At 38.8% G+C, this 25772-nt stretch overlaps 4 non-coding genes and 1 pseudogene across 4 annotated transcripts; all 5 read right to left on the bottom strand.

The window, feature by feature from the left end:
• Window positions 1–392: 392 nt before the first annotated feature.
• Window positions 393–571, bottom strand: LOC113567090. The gene has a single exon (XR_003409345.1). It is a non-coding gene; the product is annotated as a 5.8S ribosomal RNA (ribosomal RNA).
• Window positions 572–1167: 596 nt separating this feature from the next.
• LOC113567094 lies at window positions 1168–3162 on the bottom strand. Its single transcript, XR_003409347.1, has one exon. It is a non-coding gene; the product is annotated as a small subunit ribosomal RNA (ribosomal RNA).
• A 3007-nt stretch (window positions 3163–6169) lies between these two features.
• Window positions 6170–16167, bottom strand: LOC113567091 (annotated as a pseudogene).
• A 413-nt stretch (window positions 16168–16580) lies between these two features.
• Window positions 16581–16759, bottom strand: LOC113567093. Its single transcript, XR_003409346.1, has one exon. It is a non-coding gene; the product is annotated as a 5.8S ribosomal RNA (ribosomal RNA).
• A 596-nt stretch (window positions 16760–17355) lies between these two features.
• LOC113567095 lies at window positions 17356–19350 on the bottom strand. The gene has a single exon (XR_003409348.1). It is a non-coding gene; the product is annotated as a small subunit ribosomal RNA (ribosomal RNA).
• Window positions 19351–25772: the final 6422 nt, after the last annotated feature.

Consider the following 25772-nt stretch of genomic DNA (forward strand, 5'->3'; position numbering starts at 1 on the left):
ATAATGATAATTACACTATATTATTATATATAGAGCGTTCTCATAATGAAATCATTATAATATTCGTATTTTATAACGAATATCACGAAGAATATTAAATATTTATATTTACAACAAAATTTCCTTTCGAAACATTAATAAGAGGCAATTCTAGATGAAAAAACTTTAATTATTTTTTTATGCTAGACATTCCTCAGTATTATTTGATTCAAAAAGGACAAAAAAATATATATTTTTCTTCGTTCTTCTCACACAAATATATACAACAATGAGAGATAATGCGTTTCCATTTAATATCAATATTATGAATATATATATATATATATCCAATAATATACAATATGCTTAAAAATTTCGTAAAATTTTTAAACAACTTATTTAGCATAGTCTTACAACCCTCAACCATATGTAGTCCAAGCAGCACTATAAAATTAATTAAAGTACCAAACAGCATGGACTGCGATATGCGTTCAAAATGTCGATGTTCATGTGTCCTGCAGTTCACACGATGACGCACAGTTTGCTGCGTTCTTCATCGACCCATGAGCCGAGTGATCCACCGCTTAGAGTGATTAAAATTTGTTTATTCATTTATTTGTCAGATATGTCTTTATTGAAAGAAATTAAAAATACACCATTTTACTGGCATATATCAATTCCTTCAATAAATTTTAGTTTTATCCTAAAAGAATGTTGCGAAATGTCTTAGTTTTATATAAGCGATATATTACCATATTTTTAAATAATATAATATGTATTTTGGCTTGTTTGATAATTATCAATTTATATAAAAGTATTAACCTGAAATCAGGTACAACATTGTACTTTTTAGGCTGTTGCATTAACCAATGTATGCCCATAGCTATGATGGACAATACATATTCGCAACGCGTGCATACTATGGTACATATGCACACAGATTTTATAAATCAATATTATTGTAATAATATCATCAATATGTATTTATATATTAATTGCTACACACATAGAACACAATGTTATATGTATAGCTACTACTAAATGAGTATATTGGCAATATAATTAATATAAACATATAATATATACAACTGAATATATTTTATTTTACAATTATGATTTTATAAAAACATATTTTGTTTGGTAAATTGGCAATATATATATATTTTTGTTAACGGTAGAAACATACAATAATGATCCTTCCGCAGGTTCACCTACGGAAACCTTGTTACGACTTTTACTTCCTCTAAATAATCAAGTTCGGTCAACTTTGGCGAAACAACCGTAACACGCAAGGCGTCACAGTGATCACGTCCGGAGACCTCACTAAATAATTCAATCGGTAGTAGCGACGGGCGGTGTGTACAAAGGGCAGGGACGTAATCAATGCGAGTTAATGACTCACACTTACTGGGAATTCCAAGTTCATGTGAACAGTTTCAGTTCACAATCCCAAGCATGAAAGTGGTTCAGCGGTTTACCCGGACCTCTCGGTCTAGGAAATACACGTTGATACTTTCATTGTAGCGCGCGTGCAGCCCAGGACATCTAAGGGCATCACAGACCTGTTATTGCTCAATCTCATTATTGCTAGACGCAATTTGTCCATTTAAGAAGCTAGTGTCCTTATAATGGGACAAACCAACAGGTACGGCTCCACTTATATAAACACATTCAAACACAATAAACATTTTACTGCCACCATGAATGAAGGCTATATAAGCTTCAACACCATAATCCTGAAGATATCTATTTAATATATTTGAGTCTCGTTCGTTATCGGAATTAACCAGACAAATCACTCCACGAACTAAGAACGGCCATGCACCACCACCCATAGATTCGAGAAAGAGCTATCAATCTGTCTTACACACTTATGTTCGGACCTGGTAAGTTTTCCCGTGTTGAGTCAAATTAAGCCGCAGGCTCCACTCCTGGTGGTGCCCTTCCGTCAATTCCTTTAAGTTTCAGCTTTGCAACCATACTTCCCCCGGAGCCCAAAAGCTTTGGTTTCCCGGGAAGCGACTGAGAGAGCCATAAAAGTAGCTACACCCAATTGCTAGCTGGCATCGTTTATGGTTAGAACTAGGGCGGTATCTGATCGCCTTCGAACCTCTAACTTTCGTTCTTGATTAATGAAAACATCTTTGGCAAATGCTTTCGCTTAAGTTAGTCTTACGACGGTCCAAGAATTTCACCTCTCGCGTCGTAATACTAATGCCCCCAAACTGCTTCTATTAATCATTACCTCTTGATCTGAAAACCAATGAAAGCAGAACAGAGGTCTTATTTCATTATCCCATGCACAGAATATTCAGGCATTTGAAGCCTGCTTTAAGCACTCTAATTTGTTCAAAGTAATTGTACCGGCCCACAATAACACTCGATGAAGAGCACTAATGCAGGTTTTTAAATAGGAGGAATATATAAAAAAATACAAGTACTTAATTATATATAAGAACTCCACCGGTAATACGCTTACATACATAAAGGTATAGTACTAACCACAATTGTAAGTTGTACTACCCGTATGAAGCACAAGTTCAACTACGAACGTTTTAACCGCAACAAATTTAATATACGCTATTGGAGCTGGAATTACCGCGGCTGCTGGCACCAGACTTGCCCTCCAATTGGTCCTTGTTAAAGGATTTAAAGTGTACTCATTCCAATTACAGGGCCTCGGATATGAGTCCTGTATTGTTATTTTTCGTCACTACCTCCCCGAGCTGGGAGTGGGTAATTTACGCGCCTGCTGCCTTCCTTAGATGTGGTAGCCGTTTCTCAGGCTCCCTCTCCGGAATCGAACCCTGATTCCCCGTTACCCGTTGCAACCATGGTAGTCCTAGATACTACCATCAAAAGTTGATAGGGCAGACATTTGAAAGATCTGTCGTCGGTACAAGACCATACGATCTGCATGTTATCTAGAGTTCAACCAATGTAACGATCTTACGATCGCTTGGTTTTAGCCTAATAAAAGCACACGTCCCATAAGGTCCGTGTTTTAATTGCATGTATTAGCTCTAGAATTACCACAGTTATCGAAGTAACTGTTAACGATCTAAGGAACCATAACTGATATAATGAGCCTTTTGCGGTTTCACTTTTAATTCGTGTGTACTTAGACATGCATGGCTTAATCTTTGAGACAAGCATATAACTACTGGCAGGATCAACCAGAATAATGTTTTGGTTTCGTGCGCATACGCTCACATATGTAAATATTTGACAACTCAATAATACTTTTGAATAAAAAAAAAAAATAAATAATTATTTTTTATCAACAGTTTATGAGAATTTGTTAAACGATTGTGGCCATTTTTATATAGCATTCACATTCGCCATTTTTCTCTATATAAATATATATATTTTATTATATACATTTTTTTTCGTTCAAAAATATCTTTTTATTTGCACTTAATATATTATCACACGTATATAGGCTTAAACCAATATTAATTGTGTTTAAACTATGTATTTTGACAACAAATTTAAAATTTATCCAATTTCGTATGCGTTTTTTGTGATATACATTAAATAAAACCAAACACATGAGTTCATGTGGAATGGAATTTATATATTTTGTCAATATTTGAATTTGCATATAAATCGCTTTGATTATATATGCTGGTACATTGTTGAAATGGCACTCATACAATATTTAATTATATAAGACCATTTCCAAAAATTCACGATAATAATTCGAAACAGAAATGATATATACTAAATAGTATATATCTTGGTTAGTTTCACTATATTATCTTTATTAAGATCAATTTGAAAACAAATATCTCCTATTAAACACTACTTTGAGTATAATGACAACATATAATAATATTATATACAATACTGTACCAAATATTGTATACAATACCGATGGACATCAACTGTCCATCATGTATAGGTTTTCTGCCACGCTTTCCGCAAATCGGGTATTTTTGCTTTAGAGTGCCTCTTAACAATAGTTTCTTTTCGTATTTTAATAAAAAATACAATACTATCACTTCAAAATTATTCATATATATTAAGAAATATATATATATTCATATAAAATACACAGACATTGCCGGCTAAGTATATTCCCCATATCATATGAAATAAATTAATAATTTTTCATTATAAAATTTTCATATGAAATATACCATGCACGAGACTACCACTCCCTATATAGGTTTTCTGCCACGCTTTCCGCAAATCGGGTATTTTTACTTGATAGTGCCTCTTAACAATAGTTTCTTTTCGTATTTTAATAAAAAATACAATACTATCACTTCAAAATTATTCATATATATTAAGAAATATATATATATTCATATAAAATACACAGACATTACCGGCTAAGTATATTCCCCATATCATATGAAATAAATTAATAATTTTTCATTATAAAATTTTCATATGAAATATACCATGCACGAGACTACCACTCCCTATATAGGTTTTCTGCCACGCTTTCCGCAAATCGGGTATTTTTACTTGAGAGTGCCTCTTAACAATAGTTTCTTTTCGTATTTTAATAAAAAATACAATACTATCACTTCAAAATTATTCATATATATTAAGAAATATATATATATTCATATAAAATACACAGACATTGCCGGCTAAGTATATTCCCCATATCATATGAAATAAATTAATAATTTTTCATTATAAAATTTTCATATGAAATATACCATGCACGAGACTACCACTCCCTATATAGGTTTTCTGCCACGCTTTCCGCAAATCGGGTATTTTTACTTGAGAGTACCTCTTAACAATAGTTTCTTTTCGTATTTTAATAAAAAATACAATACTATCACTTCAAAATTATTCATATATATTAAGAAATATATATATATTCATATAAAATACACAGACATTGCCGGCTAAGTATATTCCCCATATCATATGAAATAAATTAATAATTTTTCATTATAAAATTTTCATATGAAATATACCATGCACGAGACTACCACTCCCTATATAGGTTTTCTGCCACGCTTTCCGCAAATCAGGTATTTTTACTTGAGAGTACCTTTTAAAAATAGTTTCTTTTCGTATTTTAATACAAAATATTATACTATCACTTCAAAATTATTCATATATATTAAGAAAAATATATATACGCATATAAAATAAACAGACATTGCCGACTTAGTATGTTCCCCATATCATATGAAATTAAATTAATTATTTTTCATTACATTCATCATTCATTTACATGAAAGATATCATATCAGCTGGTATCTTTGCTTTAATTTCACATATACACGTAATATATCTATTTATATTAAATAAATTTTTATATTTTCTATATTTATAATCGCATTATGATTATGCTATAATGTTATATTATATATGAGAAACATTCCCATATCCATATCCATATCCATATAAAACCTAATATTGATACTTTATAGCACACCTCGGCGTTATTTGTTATTTTTATTCATTATAACACAATTTCAAAAATATACATATATTTTTGTAAATATGTATATAAAATATATCATTATATTTTCTCTATTCAAAATCAAATCATACTCATGTTATAATTTTTAGGATATGGTGAATGTTTCCCCATATCCATAATATTGTCATTTTATATACAAAACTATTTAATTCTTGCATTTATATCACATATCATTGAATTCCAATATTAGAAATACTTCCAAGTTCCACATACGATCACTCCAAATATACATATATTTGTACATATGTATATAAAATATATCTTTATATTTTCTGTATTCATAATCAAATCATGCTCATGTTATAATATAACATATAATATTATCACATTTTATATACCAAACTATTTAATTCTTGCATTCATATCACATATCATTAAATTCCAATATTAGAAATACTTCCAAGTTCCACATACGATCACTCCATGCTTTTTGCATTCATATTATTTCATATATACATTCACATTTGCACATATGCATATACACTATGTTTCGTGTGTTCACATAATACAATTTTTATAAGTATCATTTCATATGTAATTAAGTATAACAAACTTATAATATAACATTATATTCATATTCAAGCCAACGTAATTTATATAGGATAAATAATTTATCCACATTTATATAAAATATATTCTTTTTAATATATATATATATATTACCATTTATAGGTATATATTCATATAAATATATAAAAAAATTTTCATATATAAAGAATAAATTTATATATATCGAATCATCAAGCAAAGGATAAGCTTCAGTGGATCGCAGTATGGCAGCTGCTCAACCACTTACAACACCTTGCCTGTTACAAAAGTCGTTTACAATTGATTCTAGGCTTTGTCATTGTATTAAATAATGTTTTTATATGCAACTAGCGCGGCATCAGGTGATCGATGATCCTCCCAATTTACTATGTTACAAATTACATTGGCATCACATCCATTGTCGTTTATAAAATAAATTATAAACTTTTAATGGTTTAGAAGCCATACAATGCAAATTGCCCCTTATTTATCATTGCAGTCCAGCACGGATACGACCTTAGAGGCGTTCAGGCATAATCCAACGGACGTAGCGTCATACCACTGTTCGCTCGAACAAGTATTGTGCCATTGGTCCGTACCTGCGGTTCCTCTCGTACTACGCAGGAATGCTGTCGCAACAACGTTTTGTCATTAGTAGGGTAAAACTAACCTGTCTCACGACGGTCTAAACCCAGCTCACGTTCCCTTGCATGGGTGAACAATCCAACGCTTGGTGAATTTTGCTTCACAATGATAGGAAGAGCCGACATCGAAGGATCAAAAAGCGACGTCGCTATGAACGCTTGGCCGCCACAAGCCAGTTATCCCTATGGTAACTTTTCTGACACCTCTTGTTAAAAACTCTTTAAACCAAAAGGATCGATAGGCCGAGCTTTTGCTGTCCCTGTGTGTACTGAACACCGAGATCAAGTCAGCATTTGCCCTTTTGCTCTATGTGTGGTTTCTGTCCGCACTGAGCTGGCCTTGGGACACCTCCGTTATTATTTGAGAGATGTACCGCCCCAGTCAAACTCCCTACCTGGCAATGTCCTTGAATTGGATCATACCTGAGTAATTGGAGTTATACCAAATTTTCAAATTGAAAATACATAAATGCATTTTCTCATTAAAGAATTTGTTTGCGATTATATAACAAACTCGTGATACTTTGATCAAGAAGCTTGCATCAAAACCCAATACCATAAGATATAATAAATATATCCGTATAATGGCTAGGAAATGATACACGTTCCATTTAATCAAGTAAGTAAGGAAACAATAAGAGTAGTGGTATTTCATTGTCGATACCAAACCGAAATCTAATATCTCCCACTTATGCTACACCTCTTATGTCTCCTTACACTGCCAGATTAGAGTCAAGCTCAAAAGGGTCTTCTTTCCCCGCTAATTATTCCAAGCCCGTTCCCTTGGCTGTGGTTTCGCTAGATAGTAGATAGGGACATTAAAGTCAATGTGTTTTACGTGAACACCTGCCGTATTGGCTTTATCTCACGGTGCCAAGCACAGGATTAATTTAAGCGTCAATCAGCGCCCCGGTTCATCCGGTACCAGTTGAAGACAATCTGTTTTGGTCATGTCTTCCTCCCTGGTGTGGAGCGAGGCTATCTAAACCTCTGCTGATCTGTGGGTCACAGCACCAGGTTGTATAACGCAACTCCACGTCTACTCGCTTGAGTGTTAACCACAACCACCACGAAGCTCCCCAAGGGGCCGCAACCAATAGCCAGGACGGAAACGAGTTCCGCGGGCCCTGGCTCCCGTGGTACCAGAATAAAGCCTCCGGTCAGGCTTCGTGCCACGAAGGACACTACCAATTTTGACTCCAAAACAGTCACGGGTTGGTGGCCCCAAGACCAACGCAAAAGCGATGGGTCTAAACACAAATAAAAACACAAGAAAAAACAAACAAATGACAATCAATTACACATACTATTTCCTCAGAAAACCGCCAAGCGTCGTCTGGAAAAAACAGCTCTTCCATACTCGTTAAAACTTCTTACCCTATCCACCGTGGAGAGCGTTTGACTAACGTCAAACTCACCCCTAACTTCAACAACACCCAAGGCATCCAGATCCCGAAGGTCACCATACAACGGGCACTCACAGAGAACATGTTTCCATGTCTCCTCGCTCGAGCCACAACGGCATTCCGGACTGTCACTCAGGCCCCTCGAATGCAGGAATGCATTGAGAGAGCCGTGACCAGCCAAGAGGAACCCAGAACTAAGGTTTAAACCAAACTCCGGTCGACAGCAGACAAACGTGACATCACGAATGTACTGGTAAGTAACCCGACCATTCTCACTGCTATCCCATCTAACTTGCCAGTCAGACATTACGCATTCGTCCAACAAACTCTTGCACTCACTAATTCCTAAGCTCTCCACGTCCCTATCAGCTAACCATTCATTCTGACTCAAAGGCAGACGCCTCTTAATCTTGTATCGTACAGCACGACGCCGTATCTCCAAGTCAAGAGGGACAGCACCAAGGAGTACCTGCATTGCCTCCGTAGAGACAGTGCGGCACACCGGCAAACATCCAAGCAAAATCACTCTCTGGCAGGCCAGCACTTTCTTTCTGCCCGCAACACTCATAGCCGCACCACACCACACCGAGGATCCATATGCTGCGCAAGCAACAAACAGACCCCCGTATATGGTCCGTACAGCCCTCCTGCTAAGGCCCCATTCATTCCGCAAAATTCGTCGAACCTGTCCCACCACAACGAGCAGCCGCCTTCTGAGACCTGTGATATGAGGAGTAAAACACATCCTTTCACCAAAAGTTATGCCAAGGTATTTCACCTCCGTGACATACTTCAGACTGACGCCATCTAGTCAGACAACAGGATGTCGACTGTTCGCCAACCTGCCTTTCAGCAGCATTGACACCGTCTTGTCCATTGCCAAATCAACGCCAACACTATCGCCCCATTCGCGAACAGTGCGCAAGCACACTCCAGCACTTGCCTCAATCTCATCGCGCGACCGCCCCTCAATCATGATGAGCAGGTCATCTGCATATGCACAACACATATACGTACGCTCAAGCTGACCTAACAAGGTATCCATCATAAGGTTCCAAATGAATGGCCCACAAATGGATCCCTGCGGGCAACCACGAACGACGTCTACACTCACACATTCATTCAATCCTACAACAGTCGCACGTCTACCGGAAAAATAGCTCTTCCAAAGAGCTAAGTCCCGACTACCACATTCATCCAATCTACGAACAACACTGTCCCAACTCAGGTAGTCGAACGCCCCCTTAAAGTCTACAAAAACACCTAGGACATACTTAGCAGTACTGGACTCCACAGAGTGGCGAACATACCTCCAAGCGTCCTCAACGCATCTACCCTGCCTAAAACCAAATTGCCTATCAGATATCTGGTCGCTCACTCTCTCCTGCAGCCTTTCTACCAGAACCCTCTCCAGAACTTTGCCAAGCACTGGGAGAAGACTAATGCCCCGAAAAGATCGAGGATTGCTCCTTATCCTATCAGGCGACTTTAAGAGCACAAGCACTCTCGCACATTTCCATTTCCAAGGGAAGTAGCCATCGCTCACACATCCTGAAAACAGCTCGTACATGTAGTCCGGAATAGACTTCCACACACTCTTACACATTTCACCCGTAAAACCATCCATCCCAGGCGACTTTCTCGACTTTAACATCGAAAAAGCCACCTCTAACTCACCCACAAGGAGCGGCTCAGAAGGACCAGCCACACTTGGCGGTAAAACCTCCCGCTCCGCCCTTGGAAAGAATTCGCTCATCAATTCATTCACACAATCCACCCAAGTCGTCAGCAAAGTGCCTCTGACTTGAAGAGCACACACACTCGTAGGTTCCCTAGCACTACCTCGAACTATTTTATAAGCACGACCCCAGGGATCGTCCTTATTGCGCTCCAAAAAGGAACGCCACTCAGCCTCTTTCACTTTTACAAGCATTTCCTTGTACTCATTCATACATCGACCAAGCTCACCCCTGAGCTGGGAAGCGCTTTCAGCATTGGAGGATCTAGCCCTTTGGAATCGCTTCCTCAGCGACCTAACCATCCGCCGCTTCACACTTAATTCCCACGTCCACCACTTTACACGCCTGCGATTCACCTCTCGGTGTCTCTCAAACATGCAATCATTCGCACGAGTCAGCCAATTCTCCACACATTCAACCTGCTCATCAGTCCCCATAGCACAGAAGGTGCTAAGAGGAACCTGAGCTGCCGCCTCTTTCACCCAAAAGCCGTGAAGGCTCCAGTTCGCACCACTGGTGCGCCAACGATTACCCACAACCGTTTCACGCACAGTAGGCGTGGCATGAGCCACAATCTCAATAGGATTATGATCACTCACACCGTGCCCACCCAAAACACTCCAGCTGAAATCATTCACTCTCATTGCTGCCTCATTCACAAAAGTAACATCAATGTCACTTTTCCCCATCGGACCATCAAAAGAATACCACTCGCTGGGTTCGTTAATGACCCGCACATCCTGAGATACGGCCCACTCGGCTAGAATTTCACCCCGACTGTAGCTCAAATACCCAGACGCATGCCCAGATATTTTACTGAACCACATAGGGGATGATGCATTCGCATCAAGACCCAGGATGGCTGGCACGCCACCCGCCAGCAGCAGCACCCCTTCCATGTACACCATGTAAGGCTCAAGGGGTTCCCCAAACTTGCAATATACACTACTAACAAAGACCCTACCTAAACTACCACTAATATTCACACACACGCCCCAGTCAGTAGAGTTTACAAGTGTGCACTCCACGCTAGGGTCATTCACAACTATTGCAGCATTGGTCCCACTGTCAGAGAAAACCCGCATATCTGCGGGCAATCCACGCACACGACCATTGGCGGCATACGGTTCCTGCAGCAGTGCAACACCGCAACCCCTCTCACGCATCATATTCCCCACCTCACACATAACTGCAAACGACCCCTGACAATTCATCTGTAGAAACTTGCAAGCCATCAGTGTCTAGCATTCGCCCGAGCCACCATTGCACTGTACACGGGACAAGCCAAGGACATCATAAGATGCCCCGAAGGTCTACCCTTAAAGGCACAGTTGCGGCAGTTAAGCGCATTGCTGCACTTAGCCGCATGGTGCCCCGCTTGGCCACAACGACGACAAATGTCGTGCTTGACTCTGCACTGGGAGACTCGGTGGTCAGTCCCCAGGCATCGGAAACAACCAACAATCGGGTCAAAGTCCCTAACACGAAAAGAAAACCACTTGATATAGCAACGCCCTGCATCCAGGAGAGATTGCATGGCGGTGCCAGCACCCTCAAGGACCACATTGATCGCACCCTCAGAAGCCTCCCAGGGCTTCGTGATCATTTGAATACCACTAAAAGCCTCAGCAGTCATCTTATCCTTCAGGTTCAGCTCAAATAGGTCACCCATGAATTCTTCAGGCGTTATTTGTCTGTGCACACCGTGTACGACCACTCTGGGCCCCATCTTTTCATTGACCTTCACAGTCAGTCCTACCTCATCAAACTTTGCATTTCCGCAATTTTCTTCCGCTCGGCAACAGATGGAGTGCGAATAATCACACTACCATCACGGCGAGGCTTAACCTCATGTACGCGCACCCCCAAGGATGGCCCCACCTCTTTCACAACTTTCTGCACCACGTCCCGTGCGTGCACTCCGGCATTTTTGCTCCGCACCACCAAGGACCAGGTGTCAACCGGTCGTGGCTCCACAGGGGTTGAAAAATCCACCGCTGCTGCCGGCGGAACCGGCGCCAGACCGCCAACATTCTTCGGACCGATGGCCTCCAAACGGCCGCGCAGACGCTCATTTTCGGCAACAAGCGAAAAAATCAGCGCCTCATATTGGCTACTGCAGCCCACCAAACTGCACATAACCTCCGCTGTCGCACCACCGTCCAACGCCACACTCAACACCTGCTTGCCTATAGCCTGCATTCGCTCTATAGTGTTACTCACCTGCGTCTTTGGCAATGCAGGCACCGCAAACTGCGGCATATCTGCCGCCTCCACAGTGGGAGCCACACCCACATTCACTTCCTTAGCACACTTGCCGTGGTCCCCACGGGTATCCTGGGAACCACCACTACCGTTCTCCGGAGACAGCATGGCGATATTGGTCTCCGAGGTGGCCCTCTTCAACCGCCCAACCAGCTTCCCCTTCCTCTTCAATTCCAGCGGCTCAGAAGCAGCCAGTTCTTCATCGGAAGAAGGCTTCTCAACGGCCTCCGAATTTTTCTTTTTCTTGTTCATAGCAGCCACCACCAAAGATCTTTATCGCGATAAGCAGCTATAAATAGAAATTTTTACACACACACGCAAACACAGGCACACGCTAGCGCCCTAAAAACCGGTTTCGGTCAACGAAAGAAACACCGCACAAAGCAGAAAACGAAATCAAAAACCTTGGCTTCGGCAAGCGACACCAGAAAAACACGTCTGCTCTTAACGACAGTTAGAAAGCGACTGAGTAGATAGGGACAGTAGGAATCTCGTTAATCCATTCATGCGCGTCACTAATTAGATGACGAGGCATTTGGCTATTTTTTTTTTTTTTTTTTTTTTGATCGCTGAGGAAGGAAAATCTTCAAAGATACTAGTGGAGGCCAAACCCCACTAGCATGCACGATTCATGATTACGAAGTAATCACGCATACGTACTAAAAACCCACCTCAAGTTTTACAACCACGATGTTTATACCTAATTTCACATTTTGCCTAGGTAGCAAGCGTCTTCTCTCCAACATAGTGTATAGGCTAAGTCCAATCTCGAGTGTAACCTGCGAGATACATGAACTGTCTGAAGCAATATAGTCCGCCTGTTACCACTCTGGCGCTAATGACATTGCTGTCACCGGATGAGATGAGACCCTTTGCTATCAATCTTCTAACGGATTGATTGCTCCAGATCCCACGCCAGTTTAACGTCGCGGATAGGACTTCGACGTTGCCCGACACTCCGAATTCTCTCCGCAGTGCAGATATAACTTCCGGTCTTTTATATTTCTCAACTTTGCGATGGTGCACATCGTCGAGAAACAGTCCATCCGTTATAATCTGCGCATCAATCACGCAAGCGTGATTGTCACGGATACACACCAGGTCTGGTTTACTTACCGAGGTTTCCAGCTGCAAACTTGGTTCGACGTGTACTGTGTGGCCCTTCTCCTCAAGAATCCTCTTAAGGTTATTGACTACACAGTTATGTCTTGCTACCCGCCTCCCATGCGTACGGTAACAATTCTGCAGGATGTGGTTTGTTGTTTCGGGAGCATCACAACCTGCACGACATTGCCGTTCCAATTCATTTCTGCCCCTCGTGGTACGAGACCTCGATGGTAGGGCATTTATTCGCAGCTTGATACTGTTTCGGTAATCTTGACCTGTTAGCAAACGCGTGGGCTGACACACCCAGCCGTGTTGGGGACGAAAAAGTCCCGCTTCACGTAAGCCGCGACCATCAACAGACATATACAACCTGTTCGCCCAGTACGTTTCGATCTCTCTTAAGAGAGTCATAGTTACTCCCGCCGTTGACCCGCGCTTACTTGAATTTCTTCACTTTGACATTCAGAGCACTGGGCAGAAATCACATTGTGTCAACACCCGCTAGGGCCATCACAATGCTTTGTTTTAATTAGACAGTCGGATTCCCCAAGTCCGTGCCAGTTCTGAATTGATTGTTAATTGATAATCGTTATAATTAATAAGAACTAACTGGTTTAACCCAATTAGTATTCTTAAAAATTTTAGCAAGAAAGTTCCACAATTGGCTACGTAACTAAACTATCCGGGGAACAAGTAACTACCATAAATGATAGAAACTCTATTTACCCAGAACGAGCACATAAACCATGTTATTGTTTCCCAATCAAGCCCGACTATCTCAATCTTCAGAGCCAATCCTTATCCCGAAGTTACGGATCTAATTTGCCGACTTCCCTTACCTACATTATTCTATCGACTAGAGACTCTTCACCTTGGAGACCAGCTGCGGATATTGGTACGGCCTGTTGAGAAGTTTGCGTGTCCCCACCATAAATTTTCAAGGTCCGAGGAGAAAATATCGACACAACAGTATATGTCATGCTCTTCTAGCCCATCTACCATATCTCTCTGCGAAAGACTTCCATGGTAGTACGGCTATAAAACAGAAAAGAAAACTCTTCCGATATCTCTCGACGGCTTCTTTATGGTCGTTCCTGTTGCCAGGATGAGCACGAGGCCCATATTTAATAACAAACGGATACTCAACAGGTTACGGAATTGGAACCGTATTCCCTTTCGTTCAAAATTATTCAAGTATTTAAAAATCATAAAAGATTTGACAATATTACTCACTGATTTTTTACTTGAAAATTTTCGGCTTTCGCCTTGAACTTAGGACCGACTAACTCGTGATCAACCACTGTTCACACGAAACCCTTCTCCACTTCAGTCCTCCAAGGTCTCATTCGATTATTTGCTACTACCACCAAGATCTGTGCCAATGGCAGCTCCATGAAGGCTTACGCCAAACACTTCTACGCATACCATTGTACCTTCCTACTCACTAAAGTTTCAAAATTTATATCACAAGTAATATAAATCATCTACTTTAGCGGTAATGTATAGGTATACAACTTAAGCGCCATCCATTTTAAGGGCTAGTTGCTTCGGCAGGTGAGTTGTTACACACTCCTTAGCGGATTTCGACTTCCATGATCACCGTCCTGCTGTTTTAAGCAACCAACGCCTTTCATGGTTTCTGCATGAGTTGTTAATTTGGGCACCGTAACATTACGTTTGGTTCATCCCACAGCGCCAGTTCTGCTTACCAAAAGTGGCCCACTGGGCACATTATATCATAACCTTAAACTTCATATCAAGAAAGTTAAGGTTCTTACCCATTTAAAGTTTGAGAATAGGTTAAGATCGTTTCGACCCTAAGGCCTCTAATCATTCGCTTTACCAGATAAGATTATTTTATATAACATTAAAATGCACCAGCTATCCTGAGGGAAACTTCGGAAGGAACCAGCTACTAGATGGTTCGATTGGTCTTTCGCCCCTATACTCAATTCTGACAATCGATTTGCACGTCAGAACTGTTTCGGTCTTCCATCAGGGTTTCCCCTGACTTCAACCTGATCAAGTATAGTTCACCATCTTTCGGGTCACAGCATATATGCTCAAGGTACGTTCCAGTTAGAGGCATAAATAATATAAATATTATTATACATAACTATATAGAACGCCCCGGGATTGTGTTAATTATCTATAAATAGTTAAAAAACTAATCCCATTATTAGTCAAGTTAATTACGCTATTAGGTTTATCTCCCAATAACTTGCACATATGTTAGACTCCTTGGTCCGTGTTTCAAGACGGGTCCCGAAGGTATCCTGAATCTTTCGCATTGTTAATCATACAAATGCATATAATAAACACAAAAATCAATGATAATTATGCCATTATATAATTTCGAAAAATTAACGCACTGTATTAATTTTAATTTATCAACACTTTATCAAATTAATGACATTTATTCTATGTTAAAATGCAAGCATAATAATTTGAATAAACTATAAGTCATATTTTATGATAAATTTGTTATATGCTAATAGATTACAATGTCCTTATATGGAAAAAATGCACACTATTATTATAATATTGTTAAAATATTACAACTTTAATGATGAATTTTCCATAACGGATATTCAGGTTCATCGGGCTTAACCTCTAAGCAGTTTCACGTACTGTTTAACTCTCTATTCAGAGTTCTTTTCAACTTTCCCTCACGGTACTTGTTTACTATCGGTCTCATGGTTATATTTAGTTTTAGATGGAGTTTACCACCCACTTAGTGCTGCACTATCAAGCAACACGACTCTTTGGAAACATCATCTAGTAATCATTAACGTTATACGGGCCTGGCACCCTCTATGGGTAAATGGCCTCATTTAAGAAGGACTTAAATCGTTAATTTCTCATACTAGAATATTGACGCTCCATACACTGCATCTCACGTTTGCCATATAGACAAAGTGACTTAGTGCTGAACTGATTTCTTTTCGCTCGCCGCTACTAAGAAAATCCTGGTTAGTTTCTTTTCCTCCCCTAATTAATATGCTTAAATTCAGGGGGTAGTCCCATATGAGTTGAGGTTGTATATACGTATATTAAAATTTATAATGATAATTACACTATATTATTATATATAGAGCGTTCTCATAATGAAATCATTATAATATTCGTATTTTATAACGAATATCACGAAGAATATTAAATATTTATATTTACAACAAAATTTCCTTTCGAAACATTAATAAGAGGCAATTCTAGATGAAAAAACTTTAATTATTTTTTTATGCTAGACATTCCTCAGTATTATTTGATTCAAAAAGGACAAAAAAATATATATTTTTCTTCGTTCTTCTCACACAAATATATACAACAATGAGAGATAATGCGTTTCCATTTAATATCAATATTATGAATATATATATATATATATCCAATAATATACAATATGCTTAAAAATTTCGTAAAATTTTTAAACAACTTATTTAGCATAGTCTTACAACCCTCAACCATATGTAGTCCAAGCAGCACTATAAAATTAATTAAAGTACCAAACAGCATGGACTGCGATATGCGTTCAAAATGTCGATGTTCATGTGTCCTGCAGTTCACACGATGACGCACAGTTTGCTGCGTTCTTCATCGACCCATGAGCCGAGTGATCCACCGCTTAGAGTGATTAAAATTTGTTTATTCATTTATTTGTCAGATATGTCTTTATTGAAAGAAATTAAAAATACACCATTTTACTGGCATATATCAATTCCTTCAATAAATTTTAGTTTTATCCTAAAAGAATGTTGCGAAATGTCTTAGTTTTATATAAGCGATATATTACCATATTTTTAAATAATATAATATGTATTTTGGCTTGTTTGATAATTATCAATTTATATAAAAGTATTAACCTGAAATCAGGTACAACATTGTACTTTTTAGGCTGTTGCATTAACCAATGTATGCCCATAGCTATGATGGACAATACATATTCGCAACGCGTGCATACTATGGTACATATGCACACAGATTTTATAAATCAATATTATTGTAATAATATCATCAATATGTATTTATATATTAATTGCTACACACATAGAACACAATGTTATATGTATAGCTACTACTAAATGAGTATATTGGCAATATAATTAATATAAACATATAATATATACAACTGAATATATTTTATTTTACAATTATGATTTTATAAAAACATATTTTGTTTGGTAAATTGGCAATATATATATATTTTTGTTAACGGTAGAAACATACAATAATGATCCTTCCGCAGGTTCACCTACGGAAACCTTGTTACGACTTTTACTTCCTCTAAATAATCAAGTTCGGTCAACTTTTGCGAAACAACCGTAACACGCAAGGCGTCACAGTGATCACGTCCGGAGACCTCACTAAATAATTCAATCGGTAGTAGCGACGGGCGGTGTGTACAAAGGGCAGGGACGTAATCAATGCGAGTTAATGACTCACACTTACTGGGAATTCCAAGTTCATGTGAACAGTTTCAGTTCACAATCCCAAGCATGAAAGTGGTTCAGCGGTTTACCCGGACCTCTCGGTCTAGGAAATACACGTTGATACACTCATTGTAGCGCGCGTGCAGCCCAGGACATCTAAGGGCATCACAGACCTGTTATTGCTCAATCTCATTATTGCTAGACGCAATTTGTCCATTTAAGAAGCTAGTGTCCTTATAATGGGACAAACCAACAGGTACGGCTCCACTTATATAAACACATTCAAACACAATAAACATTTTACTGCCACCATGAATGAAGGCTATATAAGCTTCAACACCATAATCCTGAAGATATCTATTTAATATATTTGAGTCTCGTTCGTTATCGGAATTAACCAGACAAATCACTCCACGAACTAAGAACGGCCATGCACCACCACCCATAGATTCGAGAAAGAGCTATCAATCTGTCTTACACACTTATGTTCGGACCTGGTAAGTTTTCCCGTGTTGAGTCAAATTAAGCCGCAGGCTCCACTCCTGGTGGTGCCCTTCCGTCAATTCCTTTAAGTTTCAGCTTTGCAACCATACTTCCCCCGGAGCCCAAAAGCTTTGGTTTCCCGGGAAGCGACTGAGAGAGCCATAAAAGTAGCTACACCCAATTGCTAGCTGGCATCGTTTATGGTTAGAACTAGGGCGGTATCTGATCGCCTTCGAACCTCTAACTTTCGTTCTTGATTAATGAAAACATCTTTGGCAAATGCTTTCGCTTAAGTTAGTCTTACGACGGTCCAAGAACTTCACCTCTCGCGTCGTAATACTAATGCCCCCAAACTGCTTCTATTAATCATTACCTCTTGATCTGAAAACCAATGAAAGCAGAACAGAGGTCTTATTTCATTATCCCATGCACAGAATATTCAGGCATTTGAAGCCTGCTTTAAGCACTCTAATTTGTTCAAAGTAATTGTACCGGCCCACAATAACACTCGATGAAGAGCACTAATGCAGGTTTTTAAATAGGAGGAATATATAAAAAAATACAAGTACTTAATTATATATAAGAACTCCACCGGTAATACGCTTACATACATAAAGGTATAGTACTAACCACAATTGTAAGTTGTACTACCCGTATGAAGCACAAGTTCAACTACGAACGTTTTAACCGCAACAACTTTAATATACGCTATTGGAGCTGGAATTACCGCGGCTGCTGGCACCAGACTTGCCCTCCAATTGGTCCTTGTTAAAGGATTTAAAGTGTACTCATTCCAATTACAGGGCCTCGGATATGAGTCCTGTATTGTTATTTTTCGTCACTACCTCCCCGAGCTGGGAGTGGGTAATTTACGCGCCTGCTGCCTTCCTTAGATGTGGTAGCCGTTTCTCAGGCTCCCTCTCCGGAATCGAACCCTGATTCCCCGTTATCCGTTGCAACCATGGTAGTCCTAGATACTACCATCAAAAGTTGATAGGGCAGACATTTGAAAGATCTGTCGTCGGTACAAGACCATACGATCTGCATGTTATCTAGAGTTCAACCAATGTAACGATCTTACGATCGCTTGGTTTTAGCCTAATAAAAGCACACGTCCCATAAGGTCCGTGTTTTAATTGCATGTATTAGCTCTAGAATTACCACAGTTATCCAAGTAACTGTTAACGATCTAAGGAACCATAACTGATATAATGAGCCTTTTGCGGTTTCACTTTTAATTCGTGTGTACTTAGACATGCATGGCTTAATCTTTGAGACAAGCATATAACTACTGGCAGGATCAACCAGAATAATGTTTTCGTTTCGTGCGCATACGCTCACATATGTAAATATGTGACAACTCAATAATACTTTTGAATAAAAAAAAAAAATAAATAATTATTTTTTATCAACAGTTTATGAGAATTTGTTAAACGATTGTGGCCATTTTTATATAGCATTCACATTCGCCATTTTTCTCTATATAAATATATATATTTTATTATATACATTTTTTTTTCGTTCAAAAATATCTTTTTATTTGCACTTAATATATTATCACACGTATATAGGCTTAAACCAATATTAATTGTGTTTAAACTATGTATTTTGACAACAAATTTAAAATTTATCCAATTTCGTATGCGTTTTTTGTGATATACATTAAATAAAACCAAACACATGAGTTCATGTGGAATGGAATTTATATATTTTGGCAATATTTGAATTTGCATATAAATCGCTTTGATTATATATGCTGGTACATTGTTGAAATGGCACTCATACAATATTTAATCATATAAGACCATTTCCAAAAATTCACGATAATAATTCGAAACAGAAATGATATATACTAAATAGTATATATCTTGGTTAGTTTCACTATATTATCTTTATTAAGATCAATTTGAAAACAAATATCTCCTATTAAACACTACTTTGAGTATAATGACAACATATAATAATATTATATACAATACTGTACCAAATATTGTATACAATACCGATGGACATCAACTGTCCATCATGTATAGGTTTTCTGCCACGCTTTCCGCAAATCGGGTATTTTTGCTTTAGAGTGCCTCTTAACAATAGTTTCTTTTCGTATTTTAATAAAAAATACAATACTATCACTTCAAAATTATTCATATATATTAAGAAATATATATATATTCATATAAAATACACAGACATTGCCGGCTAAGTATATTCCCCATATCATATGAAATAAATTAATAATTTTTCATTATAAAATTTTCATATGAAATATACCATGCACGAGACTACCACTCCCTATAGAGGTTTTCTGCCACGCTTTCCGCAAATCGGGTATTTTTACTTGAGAGTGCCTCTTAACAATAGTTTCTTTTCGTATTTTAATAAAAAATACAATACTATCACTTCAAAATTATTCATATATATTAAGAAATATATATATATTCATATAAAATACACAGACATTGCCGGCTAAGTATATTCCCCATATCATATGAAATAAATTAATAATTTTTCATTATAAAATTTTCATATGAAATATACCATGCACGAGACTACCACTCCCTATATAGGTTTTCTGCCACGCTTTCCGCAAATCGGGTATTTTTACTTGAGAGTACCTCTTAACAATAGTTTCTTTTCGTATTTTAATAAAAAATACAATACTATCACTTCAAAATTATTCATATATATTAAGAAATATATATATATTCATATAAAATACACAGACATTGCCGGCTAAGTATATTCCCCATATCATATGTGTTCAAAGTGACCGCCACGATAATTAAATATTGATCTGTAACAACACTGCGCATGTGCCCTGCTGCATATCGATGTTCTCATATCGATGTTCTGTATATCGATGTTCCCTTTTCGGTGTCTCTCTCTTGCGTATGTTACTCGGAAGCACATATAATTCTGTATACTGATATTCTGCTGTCTTACAAATAAAATAACTTTAACAGGTTATGGGCCCAGACACCAATTCACCCAGAAACAGTATAAAACAGAAACAGTGAGAAACAATAAACATTGTTTGGTGCTTAGTGAAAAGCAGTGCTAAAAAAAATGGCATAGACTCATTGGGGTTATGTGTGTACATAGAAAGGCAAAAGAACAAGTTGAACAAATTCAACGGAGATTCGCATTGTGTTTTTTGATTAGAATTTTGCAGCGAATCGGACCGTTGCCGTGGTTTAAAGTCCAAAATAAAGCAGTCCCAACGGATCAAGAAACACAAAAGCGAACGGAGACTCAAGTGTGTATACCAAAAAGTGCGTATGCCAAGCCGCACAAAACGGCGAGTGTGTATACCCAAAAGTGTGTATACCAAGGCATAGAAAATCGCGAGTGTGTGTGTGTAAATAGCAACTCGGAGGGATACTTAAAAGAAAACGAAAAAAAAAAAAAACAAAAGAAAGACACGGACAACAGTATTGTCGTCGTAGTTGCTTTGTGCATTACAAATTTTGCACTGTGGGACAATAAGTATAAAAAATGAGTGGAAATATGAATTTCAATATTGAGAAACTGGACGAAAACAATTATAGCACATGGGAAGTTTTGATGAGAAGTGTTCTCATACAAAATGATTTGTGGCCAATCGTCAGTGGTAAAATTGAGCTTAGTGAAAGTGCAACAAGTGAGCAACGTGCAGCTTTTGAACTAAAGGATCAAAAGGCGTTGGCGTCAATTTTACTTTGTGTTAAATCGACCCAACTAAACAATATTAAAAATTGTGTATCGTCGTCACAGGCATGGCAAAAGCTAAATAAAATTCACAGGCCAAGCGGACCAGCAAGGGTAGTGTTTTTAATTAAACAATTGTTGACGTTAAAAATGTCGGATGGTATAAGTGCACAGGAATATTTGCGGAAATTCCAGGTGGTACACGAGGCTTTAGCAGAGGTCAACATAAAGGTTGATGAAAAGATCTTATCAGTTGTGTTGCTAAATGGTTTGCCTAAATCGTATGAAAGTTTTGTTGTTGCGATTGAGACGCGAGATGATTTGCCGAGCTTGAGCATGCTAAAAATAAAAATTTCTGAAGAAGCGAATAGGCAGGAAGATAGCATTAGCAAGGAAATTACAAGTAGCGCGGAACTACACGTCAGTTATGACAACAACAATTTTAAGAAAAACTTTAAGAAGGGCAAAAAGTGTTTTAAGTGCGGAAAGGAAGGCCATTTTAAATCGGAATGCCGTGCTAAAAGCAAGCAGGAAGAAGCAAACAACAAGGGCGCAAACAGTAAAAGCGGGGAAAGATTGGGTACAATGCTTTGCGTAACCGAATATGACAAAGTGGAACCAGAAAAATATGTACCAATCCTAAGTTTAGCTAAGCCGAATGACCAGATGTTAAATGCATGGTGCATAGACAGTGGCGCAACGGCGCATCTATGTTGTGACAAGGAACGCTTTGTGTCGTTCACGGAAGATAATCAAAAAGTATTTTTAGCCGGCGGTAAATCACTTATTGCTGAAGGGCATGGAACTGTTCAAGTAAAGTTCGGTGATAGATCCGTTACGATGGAAAATGTTATCTTGGTACCAGATTTGCAGTACAATTTTATATCGGTCACAAAACTATTAAAACATGGAAAAAAAGTTGTGTTTGAGAAAAATCAAGCGATGATTTTTGAAAACGGAAAAATAGTTATAAAGGCACATCTGGAAAATGGATTGTTTATGGTTCAGGACAATCAGGAAAAGTGTATGAACATTGTAAATGTTGAGGCAGATGCATTCAAATGGCACAATAGGTTCGGACATGTACATTTTGACGCATTAAAGGAAATGGTTAACAAGGAGATGGTAATAGGTCTCAAGGGCATATACAAGCCAAAACAAGTGTGTGCAACATGCGCAAAAAGTAAAATTTGCGTGCAACCATTTCAATCGAGCACAAACAGGTCCAAGGGCGTTCTAGACTTAATACATACTGATGTATGCGGTCCAATGCAAAAGCAGTCAATGGGAGGCAATCGATATTTCGCCACATTTATTGATGATTGTTCAAGATATGTATCAGTAAGTTTCCTAAAAACCAAAGATCAGGTTTTCGAGGCTTTTAAAGAATTTAAGAGTCAAGTTGAGTGCCAAACTGGGAGAAAAGTCAAGGTTTTACAAAGCGACAATGGCCGAGAATACATATCAAGCGTTTTTGACAATTACCTAAACCAAAATGGAATAAAGCGAAACTTAACAGTGCCATATACACCTCAACAAAACGGAGTTGCAGAAAGGGCCAACAGAACATTGGTAGAAATGGCAAGAAGTATGCTGCTGCATGCTGGGTTGAGTGAATGCTATTGGGCAGAAGCGATTCGAACTGCCACGTATTTGCGAAATAGAGTGGCAAGCAGCTGCTTGAGCGGGGTGACACCTTTTGAAATATGGACAGGTCGAAAGCCAGTGGTATCGCATTTAAGAGTTTTTGGCTCAGTAGCGATAGCTCTAGATAAAACAAAGAAATCAAAGTTCGCACAGAAAGGCTTAGAGTATATAATGGTGGGCTACTCGGATACGGCCAAAGCATACCGTTTGGTCAGTAAAGAAACCAGGAAACTCGTAGAGAGTAGGGATGTCATTTTTGTAGAACCTGAAGGGGGCAAACTAGATGCATCATGTTCCAATGACATATCATCAATTGAGGTTCAACAAAACCAGAACGCTGAACACGAAATGGATAGCGAGCAATTTAAAGATCCAGAAAATGAGCCAGAAAATCAGGAGGAGATTAGGTCTAGTAATGACATTCTTGTAATTCCAGAACCAATAAGAGGACCAGGACGCCCAACCATAGTACGGACGGGCAAACCAGGACGACCAAGGAAGCAGTATCATATGCTCAATGCGATACTGGCAGCAGACGTACAAGTTCCACAAAACTACGCACAAGCTGAACGGTCTACTGAAGGCGAGATATGGAAAGCATCAATGAAGGACGAGTACGAATCTCTCGTGAAGAACGGCACGTGGTCGCTTACTAAATTGCCTAGCGGGAAAAAGTCCATTGGATGCAGATGGGTTTACGCAGTTAAGTCCAATCCGGATGGAAGCGTGAACAGGCTCAAATCACGTCTGGTGGCGAAAGGTTGTAGCCAACGCTACGGGATCGACTACAAGGAAACATTTGCACCAGTTGTACGCCACGCAACTATCAGGTTGATAATTGCACTTGCAGTCGAACATGGTCTCCACCTACATCAAATGGATGTTGTCACGGCGTATCTCAACGGCGAATTGGAAGATGAGGTTTTTATGAGACAACCTGAGGGCTTCATCAGCGAAGTTCACCCAAATCACGTTTTGAGGCTTCACAAAAGTATATATGGCCTAAAACAATCAGGAAGAGTGTGGAACTCTACGTTGGATGCAACGCTGAGACGCATTGGTTTTATACCGACTGTCAACGAACCCTGTCTGTATCGTAAGCCAGGTAAAAATATGTGTCTAATAGCTGTCTACGTAGATGACATTATTTTGGCGTGTAAGGACCTAGATGATATATCTGATATCAAGATAAAGATCGCAGCAGAATTTGATGTGGTTGACATCGGGCCTATGCAATACTTTTTAGGTATTGAGGTGAAACGTGAAGGCAGTACGGGTGCGATTTCAATCAGCCAACGGAAATATATTAGAGAGTTGCTCGAACAGTACAATTTGAAAGATTGTCGACAGACGTCCACGCCTCTTGAAGCTGGTTACCAGGTGGCATGCAACAAAGAGGATTGCCGCAGGGTCGACATCACATCGTTCCAAAAGCTAATTGGAGAGTTATCTTATCTTGCTGTTATGACTCGTCCAGACATTGCGCATTCGGTGAACAAATTAGCACAACGTAACAAGGATCCTCATTCCGAGCATGAAGCGGCAGCCAAGCACATCCTTCGATATTTGGCAAAAACTATCGACTGGGAGATATGCTACACAAAGCAAGGAAAGGCAATTGAGTGTTTTGTTGATGCAGATTGGGCAAGTGATATGACGAACCGAAAGTCATTCACTGGCTATGTATGCATGTTGGCAGGAGGAGCGGTTTCTTGGGAGTCAAGAAAGCAATCGACGGTTGCCCTCAGTTCCACGGAGGCAGAGTACATAGCCTTATCATCTGCAGCAAAAGAGGCGATATACTTTCGCAGCCTACTGATTGACTTAAAGCTGATATCCAAGGAGTCAGCTATTCAGATGTACGGCGACAACATTGGAGCACAGCAGCTTGCTAGAAACCCCATGTTTCATGCACGTACAAAGCACATCGACGTCAAGATACATCATATTCGAGAGGTTCTCAAGAGAGGTGAAGTCAACATTGCATATCTGCCAACCGATGAGATGATAGCAGATGTCCTCACAAAGAACTTAGCCAAGGTTAAGCGCCATAAATTTGTATTCGCATTTGGTTTAAAAGATCGTTTATAAGTGCTTGACATGTTATTGAATATTAGTTAAGTATATTTAAAGTTTGTAAACATGCGTTGTGTTGAGGAGGAGTGTTCAAAGTGACCGCCACGATAATTAAATATTGATCTGTAACAACACTGCGCATGTGCCCTGCTGCATATCGATGTTCTCATATCGATGTTCTGTATATCGATGTTCCCTTTTCGGTGTCTCTCTCTTGCGTATGTTACTCGGAAGCACGTATAATTCTGTATACTGATATTCTGCTGTCTTACAAATAAAATAACTTTAACAATATGAAATAAATTAATAATTTTTCATTATAA

Source organism: Drosophila persimilis, unplaced genomic scaffold (assembly GCF_003286085.1).
Source record: "Drosophila persimilis strain 14011-0111.01,24,50 unplaced genomic scaffold, DperRS2 tig00001687-arrow-arrow-pilon, whole genome shotgun sequence".
In the NCBI taxonomy this organism is placed as follows: Eukaryota; Metazoa; Arthropoda; class Insecta; order Diptera; family Drosophilidae; genus Drosophila; species Drosophila persimilis.